Source organism: Leuciscus leuciscus (genome assembly GCF_965113295.1).
Source record: "Leuciscus leuciscus genome assembly, chromosome: 19".
NCBI classification, from domain to species: domain Eukaryota; kingdom Metazoa; phylum Chordata; class Actinopteri; order Cypriniformes; family Leuciscidae; genus Leuciscus; species Leuciscus leuciscus.
The window spans coordinates 1,567,643-1,586,955 of record NC_138743.1 but is presented as its reverse complement, the minus strand read 5'-3'; the positions used below and the strand labels follow the sequence as shown (position 1 = coordinate 1,586,955).

Genomic DNA, 19,313 nt, shown 5'->3' with positions numbered 1-19,313 from the left:
GAAAAAAATAGCAAGAAAACACGGATTTCTATAAGCTTTCTTTCTTGAACCGGTAAAACAACAACAACAACAAAAAACTCTTAATTCACAAACAAACTCACTGTTTTTTCTTTTTCTAAGGCTACTCAAAGGTCCTCTGGGAAATCTAATACCGCCTGTTGCGCTATTATCGACAACGCGTATCATCGTTTATTTTGGCCTGTGTCGTGTACCGTAACTATTTTCTCGTGGCGCGCGAAACACCGTTTGCCTCACTGTCGCCTCACTTTCACCATGAATGTCTAATAATAAATGTCAACGAAAAAATCTAATTAAATCGATAAAGAAGATCCGGGTCACGGAGACTAATAGCAGAGTAAGGTAAGAATCTAATCTTAATTAACTTGATTTACATTTGTGGAAAACAACAAACTTCATGTTGCCTTGATAAGAAGGTTGTTGTTTGAAGGTCGCGATAGAATAGATAGATGTATATAGAATAAATAGATAGACAGATATGTATATAGATAGATAGATAGATATAGATAGGCAGGCAGATAGATAGATAAATAGATAGATAGACATATATATATATATATATATATATATATATATATATATATATATATATATGTATGTATATATATATATATGTATGTATATAGATAGGCAGGCAGATAAATAGATAGATAGAGTTGAAGTTAGACTGATAGATGGATAGATTAACTAAATTTCACAAATAATTAAAGAAACAGCACATTCTAACCCATTAAAATTAACATGATATTTTTAAGTAGAAAAACTGAAATGGTATTTTCTTGTGAAAAACATACTTCAGTAAATCTATTTTATTTACAATTATTTTTACAGTGTACAAATTTATGTTTCAGTTTTTCTTAAATTTAATATAATATTTACTGTATTTAACTAGGCCTATTATTATATAAATATAGAGCTAAGTTTAATATGTCATCTAATGCTTAGGCCTATAAGTACACAATTATACAGTATAAGCATATAACTAGATGAGAAAGTTCGTCGAGACAAACTTTAAGTTGGCTTGGAAAAGTTTGGACGAGAAGTTTAAAGTAGTTTGCAGTATTACATTATTACTTGATTTTGTCTTTCTCTATCCTTTTATAACAATTAAAAATATTTTGTTGCCGTCACATGAAAAATGTTCAAATTATCAAATAATTGTTCTGTGTGGTTGATAGGGGGTTGCCATTGTGTTCTGGGTGGTTGTTATGAGATAGAATGGAAAATGAGTCTCGATGGATTAGAAATAATAGTACATAGAATGGCAGCTAATGAAGTCTAATCGGGCTCTCCAGCTGTCAAAATTTGAATTTAGTTTTGAGTTAGAATAAAAGAAAGAAAGAAAGAAAGAAAAAATGATTAGTTAAAAAGACAGAAAGAAAGACAGAAAAAGAGAGCGAGAAAGAAAGAAAGAAAGAAAAGAGAGAAAGAAAGAAAAAGAGAGCGAGAAAGAAAGAAAGAATGATTAGTTAAAAAGACAGAAAGAAAGAGAGAAAGAAAGAAAGAAAAAGAAAGAAAGAAATCTTAAATGAGTCTCAATGAATTAGAAATAGTACATAGAGCGGCAGCTGATGGAGTCTAATGAGCCTCTCCAACTGTCAACATTTGAATTTATACAGTTGAAGTTTAAATAGTCTTGGCTCAATTTGAACATTCTGCAATGAAAGTCTATGGGATTTTTCCAAGTTTTGATCAGCAATTTTAGGAAAACCGTTAGTCTGATCAGTCTGAAAAGAGCAAGCTACTCGAGTCAGAACAGTTTGAAGGTTTAGTGTGAGTTTTGTGGTTGTAGCTTGAACAGTTTAGGAGGAGTAGCATGGAGAAATTTTGGCTAAGAATAATAATAATAAGCTTAAATACAATATCAGTATGTTGGCTTTTCCAAGCCAACTTAATTACATTTAATATTTCATCCAATTTATTTGAAGTGCTGAGTTCTAGATTAAAGAAGATTCTAGTGTTCATTCATCATGTCGATTGAACTGAAGTGAAACCTCGAGCAGTGTAGAGCTGTAGTAGAGCAGTGTAGAGCAGTGTAGAGCAGTGTAGAGCTGTAGTAGAGCTGTGTAGAGCTGTTGTAGAGCTGTGTAGAGCTGTGTAGAGCTGTTGTAGAGCAGTGTAGAGCTGTGTAGAGCTGTTCTCAGACACTAGATGGCAGAATCGTGAAACATTTGAAGAGTTGAAACGCTTTATTCCATTACAGCTGCAAAAATACAGTCAATCACACTTACAACTTTTAGAAAACCCAACATTCGCCTGCAGCTTCTCATGCGTCTGAGACTAATCTTACTGCTGAGATTTATATTAATTAGGGTAAGTGTACCTATTACACCACAATCTAACTCTAGGTTTCTTTCATAGATATTGACATAGTTTATAAGAAAAATCATTTGTTAAAATGCAAGATTTATCTCTCATTTGAAAATGTATTAATTAGTTGATGTATATTTTAGAATATAAAATAAAGATATTTTAGGAATAAAGTCAGAAGTCTGGCATGGGCTTAATTGGTACTTTGGCACCCTTTAAGTCCGCATGTGTCCCGAATAAGCACACATCATCATTGATTCACAAACTATACACAATTAATTGATTTTAAAGAAGTAAAACATCAATATATTTATTCAGTGACGGGGAAGTATTAAAATGATTCCTTTAGCTAATGTTTGATTAGAGCCCGGGGTGGGATGGGTCAGGGTTAGTGGCCGGTGGACTGGAGCCTTAGGTCGGCTTGACTGGAGTTGTAGATGGAGTCAAGCTGGAAGTTTGACGACCGGGTGTATCTCGGGAGCCAAGCCGAGTTGGGGCTCCAGACTCTGGGGTTTCGGGGGGTCTCCTAGTGGGCCCCCACACCGGGAGTCTGGAGCCTTAAGTCGGCTTGGCTCCCGAGTTATTCCTGGTCAAAGGTGGAAATAAACCGGGTGTATTTCTGGAAGGAAGCTGAGTTGGGGCTCCAGACTCTGGGCTTAGGGGTCTCCTAGTGGGCCCCCCACACGGGGAGTCTGGAGCCTTAAGTCGGCTTGGCTCCCGAGTTATTCCTGGTCAGAGGTGGAAGTTAAACCGGGTGTATCTCTGGAAGGAAGCTGAGTTGGGGCTCCAGACTCTGGGCTTAGGGGTCTCCTAGTGGGCCCCCCACAAGGGGAGTCTGGAGCCTTAAGTTGGCTTGGCTCCGGAGTTATGCCTGGTCAAATGTGGAAGTTTGACCGGGTGTATCTCGGGAGCCAAGCCGAGTTGAGGCTCCAGACTCTGGGGTTTCGGGGGGTCTCCTAGTGGGCCCCCACACCGGGAGTCTGGAGCCTTAAGTCGGCTTGGCTCCCGAGTTATTCCTGGTCAAAGGTGGAAGTTAAACCGGGTGTATCTCTGGAAGGAAGCTGAGTTGGGGCTCCAGACTCTGGGGTGGGCCCCCACACTGGGAGTCTGGAGCCTTAAGTCGGCTTGCAGTGTTTCCCACAGATTAGAAAGCAATTTGTGGTGGGGGGGGGGATTCAAAATAATTCCTTCGTTAATAATTCGTTACACAGGACTTTATTATATTAAACATTAATCAAAAATGATTCACACCTTCACAAAATCCAAACATTCAGTGTAAGAACACATTTGATTCACAGCTTATATAGTGTTTTGACCTCGACATCCCACCTGCATTTTACCGCAAACTTGCGACTAGTTAACTTTCTAAAGAAGACTCTTGCTTGTTAAGGGGCCAAAATGATTGTTTTTCCTGGATCAAACCTGGTCTTCGGTGGCCTTCGGACTCTCATCCGTTCTTGCCCTCTTTTTGCCCTCTTATTTTTTTTTAAAGCGGTGATTTTATTTACATTAGTTAATGTATTAAGCTAACTAACATGAACCATGAGCAATACATTTGCTACTGTATTTATTCATCTTTGTTAATCTTAGTTAATAAAAATACAGCTGTTCATTGTTTGTTCATGTTACTTCACAGTGCATTAGGCTAACTAATGTTAACAAATACAACTTTTGATTTCCATAATGTAGGCTAATAGTAAATGGTGAAATTAACATTAATAAAGATTAATAAATGCTGTAGAAGTGACGTTTATTAATAGTTAATGTTAACTAATGTAGTTAACTAGAGTTTAATAAATGGAACCTTAGTGTAAAGTGTTACCGATTTGTAATACACCGATTCATTGTCGGACAGATCTGTTGTTTTCATAGACAGTATATAAACTGGACACAGCGACCCCATAGACTTCAACTGAGAAAAGTGAAGTCAATTAGAAGCTCTCACTTCCTGATGGCTGAGCGCACTGCGCAGACTCACACTGAGCTTGACGACATAGATGTGACGTGAGCAACCCGTCTATCTTCTAGTAGCTGTGCCCAGAGAAATCTGAATCATTCCCTTCCCAAACTTGCAGAGACGGAGAGTGTGAGTAGGAGGTGTCCATGAGCTAGGAGCAGGAGAAACTTTTGCTAAGTATTCTGATTAATTACTTTGTCATTTTGCCTCCACGTCCCCCCGATCGCCCGCGAGCTTCTCCTCCAGTCCATACGGTAATCTCTCTACTGTGCGACAGAGAGTCGCGTGGTTATGACGCAATCGTTAGCCTATTTTTACAAAAACTGCTTCTACGGGGCCATAACGTAAGATACAAGGTAATGGAGCCTTTTATACATTTTCGTGTTTCTTTAGAAATAAATAATGGACAAATGGAGTCTTTAAACGCCTCAGATGTGAAGTTATTCGCTGTCAAAGTGATGCCAAAATGAATGGGAGTCACTGGAACGCTAACAGCAGGTGATGGTCCGCTAATCAATGGCGGCGCCCGGGGAAGCTTCATTGTTTTCCGAATGACTGCCACCCCTGGTTGTTTTAACCATTCATTAAATATAATCGGTTCAAAGGAGTCATTAGTTCGTGAATCGGACGTGTCAGTAGCGGACCACGGCACGCATTGTGTTATTATCCCGGCAGTCAGGACATCGCACGAGATTTGTGTAGCCGGTGAGGTGGCAATTAGTAGAGGGCGTGGCCAGGTAGGCAGAGGGTTTTTAAGCAGGCACCTGTAGGGAGGCCTAGAGAGGAGGTCCAATCTTGTGTGTGGAATTGTGCTGTTTGGTAGCCTTTCCTTGTGTGTGGGTGCACAGACGTGGCCAAGCAAATATTGACTGCTTTGTTTTATATTTACAAAGCCTCTTTCACTGAATTAGATGTTTTTAATGCAGACACACACATTGTGCGGTCCGGTGACATGTCCAGGTTGGTTTGTGCATGAACGGTCTGGTGAGCAGCTAGGCTAAATAAATAGTGATTGCTTTGTTTCATATTTATGAGGACTTGTTTTACTTAATTAGGGAATTGTTTTTAATGCATGGATTTGTAGGATGTTGGTCACGCCCGTTTCTATCTTGGAAGTTAGTCCAGGATTGGTGGCTGTGTTGCAGGTAATTTTAGGTTTTTTATACAGTGTTTGTAAGTGTCTTGATTTTATTTTCTAATGAGATTAAAGAAATACGTTTTGTTAGCCGGGCAAGCCAGACCTACATCAAGATGTTAGGTCTGGAAACTCACCGTAGACACGGCTCAATCCGAGGGGTGGGATAAACGGCTGTCTTTCAAATTCCCTCTGCACGCAATAGGACAGCGCTTCAACCAACCAGAGCTTTTTCCCAACAGCGGAGCTAACGTTAGTTGATAGATTCAACTTTTGAACAGTATGAACACATCTTCCTTTTTACGAATGACGTTCTTTGCTCTTTTCTCAAAGAAAAGCTTAACTCCAAGTCCTCCAGAGTCACGGCCATAGCCGATTCGAAAGACTGTTCTCCAGCAGCAGCTCTTCTTTGTTTTCAAGTAGCAGGGAATCGTCGCAACTCTGTCGTCATTATGTTAAGCCCGCCCCGCCTACTCTATACACGATGTGATTGGCCTGACCCAATGTAGGGCACGAAAGTCAACGGAGAGTTACTAGACTACTCTGGCTGCAAAATACATTTTGTTGCCGCTAGGGTGCGTCTAGATTTCTAGGCTAACGTTTTGTGGTTATTTTTGCGTATTGCTGCTAATTGAGTTTGGTTGATCGCTGTTCCTCTTGTGTTTGTTTTGTTTTGATTTCCCCATCCAGCCAGTGCCGGTGTGGTGAAGAGATGAGTCCTACTGAAGAGATGAGTCCGAGCTTAGGACCCAACAATCCGATTGGTTCAAAGCACGTTTTATGGGTAATCGCTTTAGTGCCTGTTTACAAATCATACAAAATCACTTTATTATAGAAGACGTTTGTACTATGTTATAACGAATCATTAATGTATTTTAACTTATATGTTTCGTATACTAGTTTTTAACCGAAGCTATAGATTGTGAAATTAAACATTTCTCGTTGTTAGTGTGTTTTTTAAAATAGATAAACTACATATTTGAGCTTCAAACAACTACATTCTCCACTGAGAAACTCTTAAAACTACATTTCGTGACGCAATAACAATCGTATTTTGAAATTTCGCGGTCTTTCTCCTCTGCTATTGACGCAACTTGAGATTTTAAATATTAGTTATAGAATATATACAATATACAATTTAATTTAATCTTGCCTTGTATATAGCAGCGGGATTTAGCATTCTACATAAAGCTACCACATAATAACACTAAAACAGCTCACGTTAGCAACAAGCTGTCGCGAGAACAGATTTAGATCAGGCATACTACTGGCATACTAATGGGGTCCTAAGCTCGGACTCATCTCTTCAATAGGACTCATTTGTTCACCACACCGGCAGTGAGTGTATAGATGTGGTGAATCGTACTGGCTAGTGGGGGGTTTTCTTTTCTTACTTTTTCCTTGTTTGTATGTCACTTCCCAGCCTCGTGTTGCCAGCCTACCCTTGCACTCTCTGTACTATATGGATGCTTTAAAACACATGAACTATTTATTTGCATGAGACTTAAGTTTGCAGTGGAATTGGTTTATTTGTGTTGGTTTGAGTATGCAAATACTCAAAACAGTTGTGTACAAAAAAAAATCAAAATTCAAAATTCTTTGATGAATAGAAAGTTTAGAAAGTTCAAAAGAACAGCATTTATTTAAAATAGAATATTTTCTAACATTTGAAATGTCTTTACTGTCACTTTTGATCAGTTTAACTCATCCTTGATGAATAAAAGTATTGATTTATTTTATTTATTTATTTTATTTATTTCCCCCCAAAATAAAATTAAAATTCTTACTGACCCCACTCTTTTGAACGGTGTTTAATAAATTAAAACTTTAAAATATATTAAAATAGAAAACAGTCATTTTAAATTGTCATAATATTTCACAATATTACGTTTTTTTTATTTATTTTTTTATCAAATAAATGCAGCCTTGGTGAGCAGAAGATACTTCTTTTAAAAACATTAAAAATCTCACTGACCCCAAACTTTTGACCGGTAGTGTATGTGTGTCAATATTGCGCACCCCTAATGTACGGTATTCATCTTGATTTCTTCAGGTCTTAAAAAGCCTTAAATGTGACTTTAAAAAGTGTGCAGCAAACCCTGTGTAATGACACAATCTGTATCTAAACCGTGGTTACTTACTCTAGTAAACTCATGGTTGGTTGTCAGCGAGTCATAAGCTGTTTTATATCTGATGATAAAGCGGTTTAATGTTCCTCATCATCCACACTGTGACCTTACAGGAGGATGATCTGAGCGATGACGTCTAACAGCAGTTGTGGACGTACAGTAGAAGGATATTTATGGGGTTTTAATGACCGTAAAATGAAAGCAGAGTTAGCTGTGTGTCTGTAGCAGCAGAACGGAGGCCTTGCCCTTTGTGTGTGTGATTTACTCTGCCGGCGTATTTCACTCGGTTCGCAATCTATTTCTGAGATAACAAGACATTTCAGATGATGGTTGGCATGGAAACATTGCTGCGGTTTCGCCTCTGAACGCTCATGAAGATGCTCCTGTTCCTCCGTCTTCACGGCGGGGTTGACCTTTGAGCTTATCTTTATTCCACATGTACGCATGATTTCATTGTGATAAAAAAATGCTTTCCTCCTTTTGTTCAAGGATTCAACAAATATCAGATAAGAGCAATAGAGTGTGTCATTTTTGCTTGGTTCGAATGCTCATATCTGAAATATTTCAGCTTAAATTTGAAAGAAACAAAATAAATTATTATAAAATAATATTATAAAAATTATTATTAAATAAATAAATAAATTACATTATTAAAAACTTGCAAATTATTGCAATTATGAAAATGAAATAAATATTATTTTAAATTATAATTCTCAATGGTGATTATTCTTATATTAGAGTTTTTTTGTGGCTGTTTCAATAAAAATTTCTTATGTATTTCTTTCACTTAAATTAGCATATTAGTATAAATTAAAGGCAGGACAACAAATGACTACAATGAATTAATATCTGAAAATTATTTATGCATAATACATTTATATTTAATATACAAACATGTTTTAAAAATATATAATATATAAATCTTTCAGGTTATTATTTGAGGTTATACTTGATGTAAAATTCTGCTTAAATGTCATTAATTTATCACAATGCAGACATTTATTTAAAAAAAAATTTTTATCTTGATTTTGGGGTGAAATATGACAAACATGTTTTCTTGAAATGTATATTTGTATTTTGTGTGTGTGTTTATATGAGCAATTTGACACTTGAATGAACATTTAAACTCACATGTCATTTTTATAGCTTTATCTATTGATTCTAAAGCTTATTTATATTTACCTTTATTCGTTTAAGTGCTTAATAATAATTGATCAACTAAAATTGTACATGTGTAATTGATTTAAGGGTATAATAATTACATAAATAATATCTAAATCATTCAAAATATTATTATAAATAAAGCATGGCTGAAAATCATTTGAAACAGACATGTGACACTTTGCTCACAGCTGATTGGTCCAGTTTGAGGTCTTTGACCTGGATCATCCGGGTATGGAGTGCAGGTTACTATGCTGAAGTCAAACCACACAGTAAAAAAACATTGGGTTATTTTTTTAACCCAACCGCTGGGTTACACATATTGGGTCACTATGTTGGGTTATTTTTCCAAAAAATGTTGGGTCATTTTTTAAATCGTTGGGTAATTTCTAGTAATAACCCGGTTAAATACGTGTGTTGTGTGTTTTGAATTTATGCACACAATTATGTATATTTACATTCAATTCTAGACTCCCCAATATTTAGTTTGTAATTAAAAAATATATTTGTTGAGACATATTTATTGTCTTATATAAATAAACAATCTGTATTTGAAAAAAAAAGTGTATTTTATTTATTAAAATAATGTCATAAACTTTTAACCCAACTGGTTTTAACCCAATGCACTGGGTTATAATAACCCACAGTTGTGAAGGTGCTGCTACACCAGCCCATAGTTGGGTTACTCGATGGGTTATTTTTAACCCAACATTATTATTAAGCAGTTTCATGGTGCCTAAAGCCCAGGGCTGGTGCACACATCCCTGACTCTCCACGTGAACTCCTGTTTCAGTCCCTGTCCAGAGGAGTGTGTGTGTGTGTGTGTGTGTGTGTGTGTGAGTGTGTGAGTCTTCAGTCCTCAGAGATCGTGTGTGTGTGTGAGTCTTCAGTCTTCACAGATCGTGTGTGTGTGTGTGTCTTCAGTCTTCACAGATCGTGTGTGTGTGTGTGTGTGTGTGTGTGTGTTTGTGTCTTCAGTCCTCAGAGATTGTGTGTGTGTGTGTGTGTGTGTGTGTGTGTGTGTGTGTGTGTGTGTGTGTGTGTGTGTGTGTGTGAGTCTTCAGTCCTCAGAGATTGTGTGTGTGTGTGTGTGTGTGAGTGTGTGAGTCTTCAGACATCGTGTGTGTGAGTCTAAAGTCCTCAGAGATCGTGTGTGTGTGTCTTCAGACATCGTGTGTGTGTGTGTGAGTCTACAGTCCTCAGAGATCGTGTGTGTGTGTCTTCAGACATCGTGTGTGTGTGTGTGAGTCTACAGTCCTCAGAGATCGTGAGTGTGTGAGTCTTCAGTCTTCAGACATCGTGTGTGTGTGTGTGTGTGTGTGTGTGAGTCTTCAGTCCTCACAGATCGTGTGTGTGTGTGTGTAGGTTTTCAGAGAGATGAAGATGTGGAGCCGCTGAGCTGAAGGTGTTTGGGCTGTTTAAACCCTCCAGCGCTTCTGAACCCACCGTTAAACACACAGGCTGATGGGATATGGGCTGAGAGTTAAGAAGATCAACGGAGGTGGAGCTAATTACATATTCCACGGTTTAGAAGTGCTCTGCACGGCGAGAACTCAAGGCCAGTGTAAACAGCGTGTGTGTGAGAGAGAGAGAGAGAGAGAGAGAGAGAGAGGTGTGTGTGTGTGAGAGAGAGAGAGGTGTGTGTGTGTGTGAGAGAGAGAGAGAGAGAGGTGTGTGTGTGTGTGAGAGAGAGAGAGAGGTGTGTGTGTGTGTGTGTGTGTGTGTGTGTGTGTGTGTGTGTGTGTGTGTGTGTGTGTGTGTGTGTGTGTGTGTGTGTTTGTGTGTGTGTGAGAGAGAGAGAGAGGTGTGTGTGTGTGTGTGTGTGTGTGTGTGTGTGTGTGTGTGTTTGTGTGTGTGTGTGTGTGTGTGTGTGTGTGTGTGTGTGTGTGTGTGTGTGTTTGTGTGTGTGTGAGAGAGAGAGATGTGTGTGTGGGTGTGTGAATGAGTTTCAATTCACATTTATTTCTACAGCGCTTTCACAATACACATCATTTCAAATCAGCTTTACAGAAAATGTTATAATCTACAGAGATCAGTCATCAGAGGAAACTGTTATGTATCTCAGAAATGTACATATAAAAAATCACAGTTAGCTAAAAATGTATTAATTTAAACAATGTCATATTCTAATGCGGACCCAGTGAGCTCACTGAAGTCATGAATACTGGTTTGTTAACAAATGATTATGACATTTAGATAAACGTAGCATGACCTTTGCACTGCGAGTGACTTGATCAACTGAGTCTCAGTGTCACCAGTGTTATGATCATATGACAGATGACGAGTATTAGTCAGGAATGTTTTTAAGGCGAGGGGTCAATATATTATGCGACAACTATAATTATATTTACTAGCCTTTAAGTCCTTATATTCCCCATTTCCACAGTCCTGCCTTTACATATTCCCAGATCTGCAAACAACTGAACAAGACCTTTCTTTCTAAACGTAAATCTGAGCTGATACCAATAGTAGAGACACTATCACTTCAAATAAACAATACTTCTCTGAATCTTGCCCTGGGCTACAGTGGGTCAGTCGAGCAGAGCCGCTTCTGGGAGAGATCCGTGTGTGTGTGTGTGTGTGTGTGTGTGTGTGTGTGTGTGTGTGTTCCAGCGCTCGCAGACGAGTGTGTGATGGACGTGTACGCCGACTGATACTCAGCCGAGATGAAAAGAGCGGATCGCCACAGCTGCCCTTTCTCTCTGTCAGACCCGATCAAGTTCAGCGGGAGTTCTTTAATTTAAACTGCGCTCTCTCAGTCTCTCTGTCTCTCTGTCGCTGCTCGTTCTCCAGCGCACGGATGAGACGGCAGATTGAAAAGGTCTTCATTCATGTGAAAACTCCGGCGTTTAGTGTGGATGCTGACTCACAGGTGCATCGATCAGTTGTGTTGACCAACTGTGTGTGCAAGATACTTGTAAATGAGATGCAATTTTTTAATTGTTCATTTTTAGTTATTGTTAAACTTATTGTAAACATCTATATTTATGTATTTGGCAGCTTTTATTCAAAGCGACTTACATTGTATTTAAAGGGGTGGTATAATGCCCTTTTTTGAAAAGATGTAAAATAAGTCTCTGGTGTCCCCAGAGTGTGTATGTGAAGTTTTAGCTCAAAATACCCCACAGATATTTTTATATAGCATGTTAAAATTGTAAATTTTTGAGGGTGAGCAAAAACGCGCCGTTTTGTGTCTGTTCCTTTAAAGCAGGGCTCAGTAGCTTCGGGATTTCTTCGCTGTATTCTCGCTTTTTGCTCGCAGGTTTCTCTCTAGAGCTCCCCCCACAGCTTCGGAATAGATATTTGACAACACTGTTGTAAAAACTCGTTGGTGATTCTCAGACACCAGAGGCTATAGATCAACGACATCAAAGCAGACGTCTTCTTCATTCGGGTTCGGACAGCGTGAGGGAGCGCAATAATGACAGCATTTTAGCAGATTTCTTTTGGCCGTAAAGCAATTGTTTACATCGCGAGACCTGATATCACGCGAGACTTCCTGACGCAGCGGCCGGCGGCCCGCCGGCTCAAAGTTGCAAGTGCGTATTTTCCGCTCACGGGCACCAGGGGGGTGCGAAACGACCACCATTCAACCCGAAATAAGTAATATAACCATTCCAATGACTCCGAAGCTGTTCAGTTAAGGTAAAAAAAGTTACTTAGTTCACCTTTAAATGCAAATGAGCTGCTGCTCCCGGCACAGGGGGCGGAGCTGCAACAGCTTGCACTCACACAGACATGCACTGAAAATTTCAAAAACTTTTAGCCTTTCATGTTCAAACCGGAGTCAGACAATGATGGAGAGACTCAAGAAGAAGTGACAACATGTAGACAACAAGACATTTCTGAATGGTTAGTTGATGAATTTATGTAGCTTGTGTGTAGTTATCTTCTAGTCATTGATTAGCATATTCTGTCGTGATAATCTATAAATCGTGTTCCGGGGGTGGGGTTTATGTAAATTTAAGGGTTGGTGATGTCACTAACCCGGGAGGAATGTGGTGTAGTCTCTACCAGCCGTTTGTTGTAGTCCTTAAAAAGCGATTTCTTTAAAAGCAAAAATCTCCCTTTGCTTTGAACTTTGAGTGTCGTAACTTTGCAGATGTTGTTTATGCTCAAACAGCAACATTACACACTAACTAAAGTTAGAGAAGAGAAATCATAATCAACCATCCCTTTAAAGGGATACTTCAGGATTTAGCATTAAGCTTTGTATCAGTAGAAAACCTGTAGTATTTTCAAATGACTGTGCTTCCCTCCCTCATATCCCCCTGAGACGAGAGATTTAATGTTTGTTTGTTTTTTTTTCTGGAAAAAATCCTCCCATGACACGAAAAACGTCATTTTGCGTCATCGGAGGACTTTTTGGCCAGAGGCTAGAAACTACAGCCAGTGCTAGGAGCTAGTTCCGCATGTTTTCAACCCGCCCATAGGGGGTGGGATCTCACTCACAGAATGTACAAATAGTGTCAGCCATCTTTTTTTTGGAAGCTAAGCTATCAGGCTCTTGTTCTGTGGAGAAAGCTGAGTAGTAGGGGTTACCATCCTCTTTTTTCCGGCCGTCGAGATCGTCCAAAATGTCCGGGATTTGGCTTTTGCTTTCTACAGTCGCCATTCATTGTTTACATGCACACCTTTTGTTTCAATCTAACTGAATTCATTCCGATTGGTGAATCTGAATGTAGTGTTTACATGAACGCTAAACAAGTGATCGGTTGATGTGCGTTTTAGCATTGCTAAGAAAATTCCCGCTCCTCCGTGAGAGATAGCCTACGAGACCGGTGTCGCTCATCAGTAATCGTGCCGTTCTCCCGCGCCCCTCAGCCTCGTCCTGCTCGCCACAGTAAACATAATGAATGGCGACTGTAGAACGCAAAAGCCGAATCCCGGACATTTTGGGCGATCTCGAAGTCACGGAGACTCACGATAAAACGGCGTCTTTTAAGTTTTGAGTCAACTAGTAGCCTAGCCTAGTTGTTTAACTGCGCTCTCTTACCGGTAGGCGTGGCTTGGGAGTGGCCTCGTAGGGCAGCGAAGCAAGTGCATTCTGGGAGTTGTTGTCTTTCATCCACATGAGCCAAAAATAAATTTTCTGGCTTTTCTCAGTCTAGAAGGCTCCAAATTCAAAAATAATTTCACATTTCTACTACATAAATGACCCATTTTAAATACACATTCATCGTTCCAGAGGTGAAGTATCCCTTTAAGGTTTATGTCTAGGGATGCACCGATATGAACATTTTGGCCGATACCGATAACCGATAATTCTTTATATTTGAAAGCCGATAACCGATATATCAGCCGATAAATCTTATTCCAAATTTTTATATTATTTTTGAGAGCCTGATTACAAAAACTAAAGTCTCGTCATGTCCCAAGCACACACTTATAATGATGTTCTCATTATAGTTTTATGAAGCCGATACGACAGACTTGCGCTGCACATGTTGCACTCAAACATATTTTCCTGTTTGAAGTGATTCCAATGATATTTTACGCAATTAAAAATGGCGTATCTGAAGTAAATACTAAAATACTGAATATGGCGTATGGTGGCCGATATATTGTGCATCACTATTTATGTCATGTTAAGGTTTAGTTCATGCAGAATCAAACTCATGACCGTGGCGTTGTTAGTGCAATGATCAACTTTATACATTAATACATTTGTGCATTTTGCAACTTACATTAGAAACAAGCAAAAAAATTATAATTGACCATGTTCTAAACCGGTGTGTGTTTTCTCAGAGCACTATCGAGACTAAAGTCTCACCTCCGAGTCATCCTAATCTACATCTCTTTCCCTCTTCCCCACTCCCCCTCTCTCATGCTCAGATCATCTGAATTCACCCTAGAAAATGTATAGTTTAATGTGAATGATTAACATCGAGTATTATACATATATAGTATCATTTGAAATGTCTCAGTGCGACTGGTACAAATGTCTCATTTCCAAATAACTAAAACAAAAGGTAATAAGGTTTTTAAGAGTTTAGAGATAACTGACACACAAAGGAAGGTGGTTTCTAGACAAATGGTCTCCTACCCACCCCCCCACCCCCCCCCCCCATAAGGTGTAACCTCTGAATGCTGTTAGTACATGTTTCCATGTGAAAGAGGTTCTGTCTATATAATGAAATGCAGCAAAGGACTCTGGGCCTTCTGTACCTCAGATCAGCCCGTGAGGCCGAGGGTAAGACGCTCAGCTTCATGTAAAATGTCGGGTTGCATCTTTTCTCTTTAATCCAGAGAATTTGATGTTTTGTATCGATTATCTTTGAATTGATTATGAAATTGGCATGATACATTTACCTGACATAATAAATTGTTACATTTGATTATTCTGACTTTGACATTATTTTCATTAAAGAGTTAAAAGGAATAGTCAAGCACTCGCTCATTTAATGATGCACAGATATCATTAAAACCTTTTCATTTATGGAGTCAGATGAAATAACGAGAAAATACATATTCAAATGTATTGCATTTAATAAAAAAATACTTTGCCTCGAGAAAAGGACAGTAACACGTAAAGACCTTCCGCTCTGGTCGGATGCTGGCTTTGGGCCGATCGAGCGCGAGCTTACACATGTTAACCTTATTGCAAACATTTATATTTAAGCATTTTTTTATTCCAGGCGACGTGTATTGCATTTAAGGTTTAGGAATCAAATTTAAACATTTTTACCAGTTTAAGTTCACAACGCTCTGGAAAACAATCATGAGTACAGTGCAGATTGTGTTGCAAAACTAGTTCAGATCACTCTAAAAGCACACGATAGTCAAAGGTCTATCTATGCAAGAATCGGAGATTGAGTGTTTAATGGGAATGTTGTTCCAAAGCCAACTTTTCCTATTGATTCAGGAACGTCATGCATGTCATCAGACTCTCCCTGTTCCAGAGATCATCACTCAAAATCAGACACACATTTATACGAGTCTACGAAGCACTCAGCTGTGGTTTCCTGAAGCACAGAGTGATTAGCCCATCGAGAAGCTCTCGAATCTCCAACACAAAGAGCTAATCTGCCCTGTGGTCGGGATGGTGTCGCTGAACAGCATCAGCGCTGGCCTGTGGCCTTGCGTTTCCTACCGTGATTATAGCACTGAAGGACCCTGAGATGTGTGAATGTCTGGTCTCTGAAGAGCCAGCGAGTGGGTGAATCAGGACCTGGAGTGCGCCGTACGTGGGTGTTTAACTTTTACAGCTAGCGTATGTTTTAATCTGCCCTGGTTCTCGATCTTCTTCCCTTGACGAGTGCTTAAACTGTCAATGAGTCATAATTTCTAACCTCGTTCCTCCTGCATTTGAATTGCAAATCGACTGCCGTTGAGAAGCTCAGTTTACATGCGCACACTCCAGCTGGGAGTCGAGTCACATCCATTTATACAGCACTTTTTACAACACGGATTGTTTCAAAGCAGCTTTACAGAGATTACAGGAAAATAATGCAAAAAAAAAGTTTCCAGAAGAAAATAAGTAAGTTTCATGTTTGTTTTAAAAAAGTTATTAATTTAGTTAATTTATACATATATATAGCCGTGATGTCATCGTCCGAGATCGCCATCGTGTAACTGACTTAAAGTAGCAACACCAATAACTTAATTTTTATGCAATCCACTAACTTAATTTTTGCACGACAATAAATAGTATTGCTTTTACAGTAAGAAGCTGTTTTACAAGGATCGGTGTAATATGAAAAACACTACCATACTGTGCTGTTCTTATGCTGTGCTTAAAGTCCCCCTGTAGTCAATCATTTTTGTCTTTGATCATCAAAATTACACATTTAAACTTTTTTTTCTTTCTTCATGCCTTAAAATATCTTGACTGTAACTCGACACCCTTGCCTCATTTAGTATGCGCGGTTCTATGAATATGCAAATGAGCCCCGCCTCCACTCACTCACTCAGCTCAGAGATTGACGATCACACGTTGATCTGATTGGTTACAAGATAGTTTGTGACGTCAGAAACACCAGCGATTTCACTCAGCAATGCTGTCGACTTATGAATTTACACATGGTTTGTCTTAAAGCAGATTAAAAACACCACATAGACACATAAACTACATTAAAAGCTGGATTTTCACCACAGGGGGACTTTAACAACTAAGTCAGAGCAGTAAGCAAACATCTCTAGGTCTTCTATCAGATCGTCAACCAGTGGATCTCTGAGCTGAGTGAGTGAGTGGAGGCGGGGCTCATTTGCATATTCATAGAACCGCGCATACTAAATGAGGCAAGGGTGTCGAGTTACATTCAAGATATTTTAAGGCATGAAGAAAGGAAAAAACTTTTGAATGTGTAATTTTGGTGATCAAAGATCAGTTTTAAGGGATAAAATCATTGACAGGGGAACTTTAATATAATCAATGATTGCTTTAGTGTTTGTTCTTTGTTAATTGCAGGAAGTTACCTTCACATTCTACTTCAATCATCAAAACATCAATTGGCGTGTAAAACTGCAGCGTTCACAGGTTTGGTGGGAGACGTCGGGAGATTTTGGACTTGAACATAACTGCAACTGATAGAGGTCAGTCAACAAGAGCAGCGACATTATGCAGACCATCAATCACACACAACTTAAAAGATCGTTTCAAAAACACTCTTACAGGGATGTTTAGGTTTCCATCGGATGAAACGGTGTTGTGTTAAAGTTAATAACTCATGATCTTTACAACGGAAGTGAATCAATCAAAACTAACTTTATCTGGACAATAACTTTATTCTAGATCTGCTGTAAAGCCTAAACAATCTCTGTTACTGTAATCTCCTGTTATCACTGTAAAGCTGCTTTGAAACAGTCTATATTGTTAAAAGCGCTAAATATCTTAAAGATAAAGATGTTAAATTACTGAATACCTTAAAGGGGTCATATAATGGTACATGCACTTTTACAAGTTGATTGTACTGAAATGTGTGTTGGCAGTGCCTGTACACAACCATCATAAAATGATAGAAATCCATCCAGTGTTTTTTTTTTTTAAATCTTCTTTTATGTTTCCCCCGTCTCAAATCAAGCTGTTCGATTTTGTGACGTCACAAAATCGACGCCCTCCCACGACTGTTGATTGACAGTAGCGTTTCAACACAGCCCCGCCCTCACTCGTGAGCGAGCTGTCAATCATAGCCCGCGCGGACAGGCGCGTCATTGTTGATAGCTGGAGCACTGAGCAGAATGGCGTCTAAGCGATTGTGGTGTTCTGTTCTTGGGTTTAATAACGAACACAGCAGTCATATTGATGTTCCTAAATCCGAACCGCTGAAGACGCAGTGGCTGAGTTTGTTTTCGAAGGGAATATGCCCAAAGCATTGACGCAGGGATTCCCCACGATCAACCTCAATGCTTTCATGTTTGCTCATTTCTCACACCAGACTGCTTTACAAACGAGGATCAGTATAAAGCTGGTTTTGCTAAGAAGCTGCTCCTGAAAAAAGGATCAGTACCAACTATTCGTGTTCCTGCTGCACCTCCAGAAGAACTGAAGTGAGTGTAACGTTTTATTAAGCTTTATATTAATATTTATATTAATCTTTGCAAATCGCTTGCACGCTTCACGATGAATGCGGCTATCTTTACACTCAGGGTACATTACGACATGTTTTCTATGTACGAGGTTCTCAATATAATTCATAATCCCACGTTTGTAATGAACAACGCGTTATGGTTATTGTGTTATTATTTCAAACGGTGTCCGCACAGAACAGAGGGGCGGGGTCAGCAAAGCTCATTATCATGTAAAGACACATGCACTTAAACGGCGTGCTGAAAACAGAGCTGGTTTTGAACAGGTAAAATGAGTGTTTTCTTACAATACTAATGAGAATTTTTAATTAAAGTATATTACAAACTTTTCATTTAGACCCTAAAGAATCATATTAGCTTGTACAAAAATGGCATTATATGACCCCTTTAAAACACTCAACACCCCCAAAGGACATATATCTCAAATTATAAGGTTTTTCTCTTCTTTTCTTTCTTTACCTTTTTTTTTTTAAAATAAATTTTTTCCAGTTTTTAGTTTGTTTTTGTTTGCTTGTTCTTATATCCTCCCCGTCTATTCTTATATTGTTTATCTGTGCTTTGTTTAAAAAAAACAACAAACATTTTTTTGGGGGTTTATTGTGTGTATTTTGTACAATTTCTGTATGTATTCCTGCAATAAAAAAAAAATAAAAAAAATAAAAAAAATGAAGGTGACTTGACTTGACCGAGTCGTTCCTCAGACTGTAAAGACTGACGTCATGATCTCATAAAGATCATTAAAGACTCATAAAGTTCATAAAGACTGACATCATAATCTCATAAAGATCATGAAAGACTCATAAAGATCATAAAGACTGACGTCATGATCTCATAAAGATCATGAAAGACTCTTAAAGACTCATAAAGACTGACGTCATGATCTTCTGAGGTGTAAATGCTTTTCAACGGTCGTTCTCATCTCTCTCGGGTGAATGTTCTTCAATTAGACTTGAAAGGCTTCGGAAGAACGATGTTGCTAAGAGACGTCGACCTTTGACCCCACACTGATGCCGTATTCACTCAGACAGGCCTTCAGAGCGCCGGTAATTATTTCTTACTGATGGCCTAATCCATC

General features: G+C 38.8%; 1 long non-coding RNA gene across 1 annotated transcript; it reads left to right on the top strand.

Moving 5' to 3' along the window:
• The first annotated feature begins 298 nt into the window (after positions 1 to 298).
• LOC309482157 lies at positions 299 to 18,628 on the top strand. The gene is made up of 3 exons (XR_014200243.1): positions 299 to 355; positions 17,121 to 17,682; positions 18,491 to 18,628. It is a non-coding gene; the product is annotated as an uncharacterized lncRNA (long non-coding RNA).
• Positions 18,629 to 19,313: the final 685 nt, after the last annotated feature.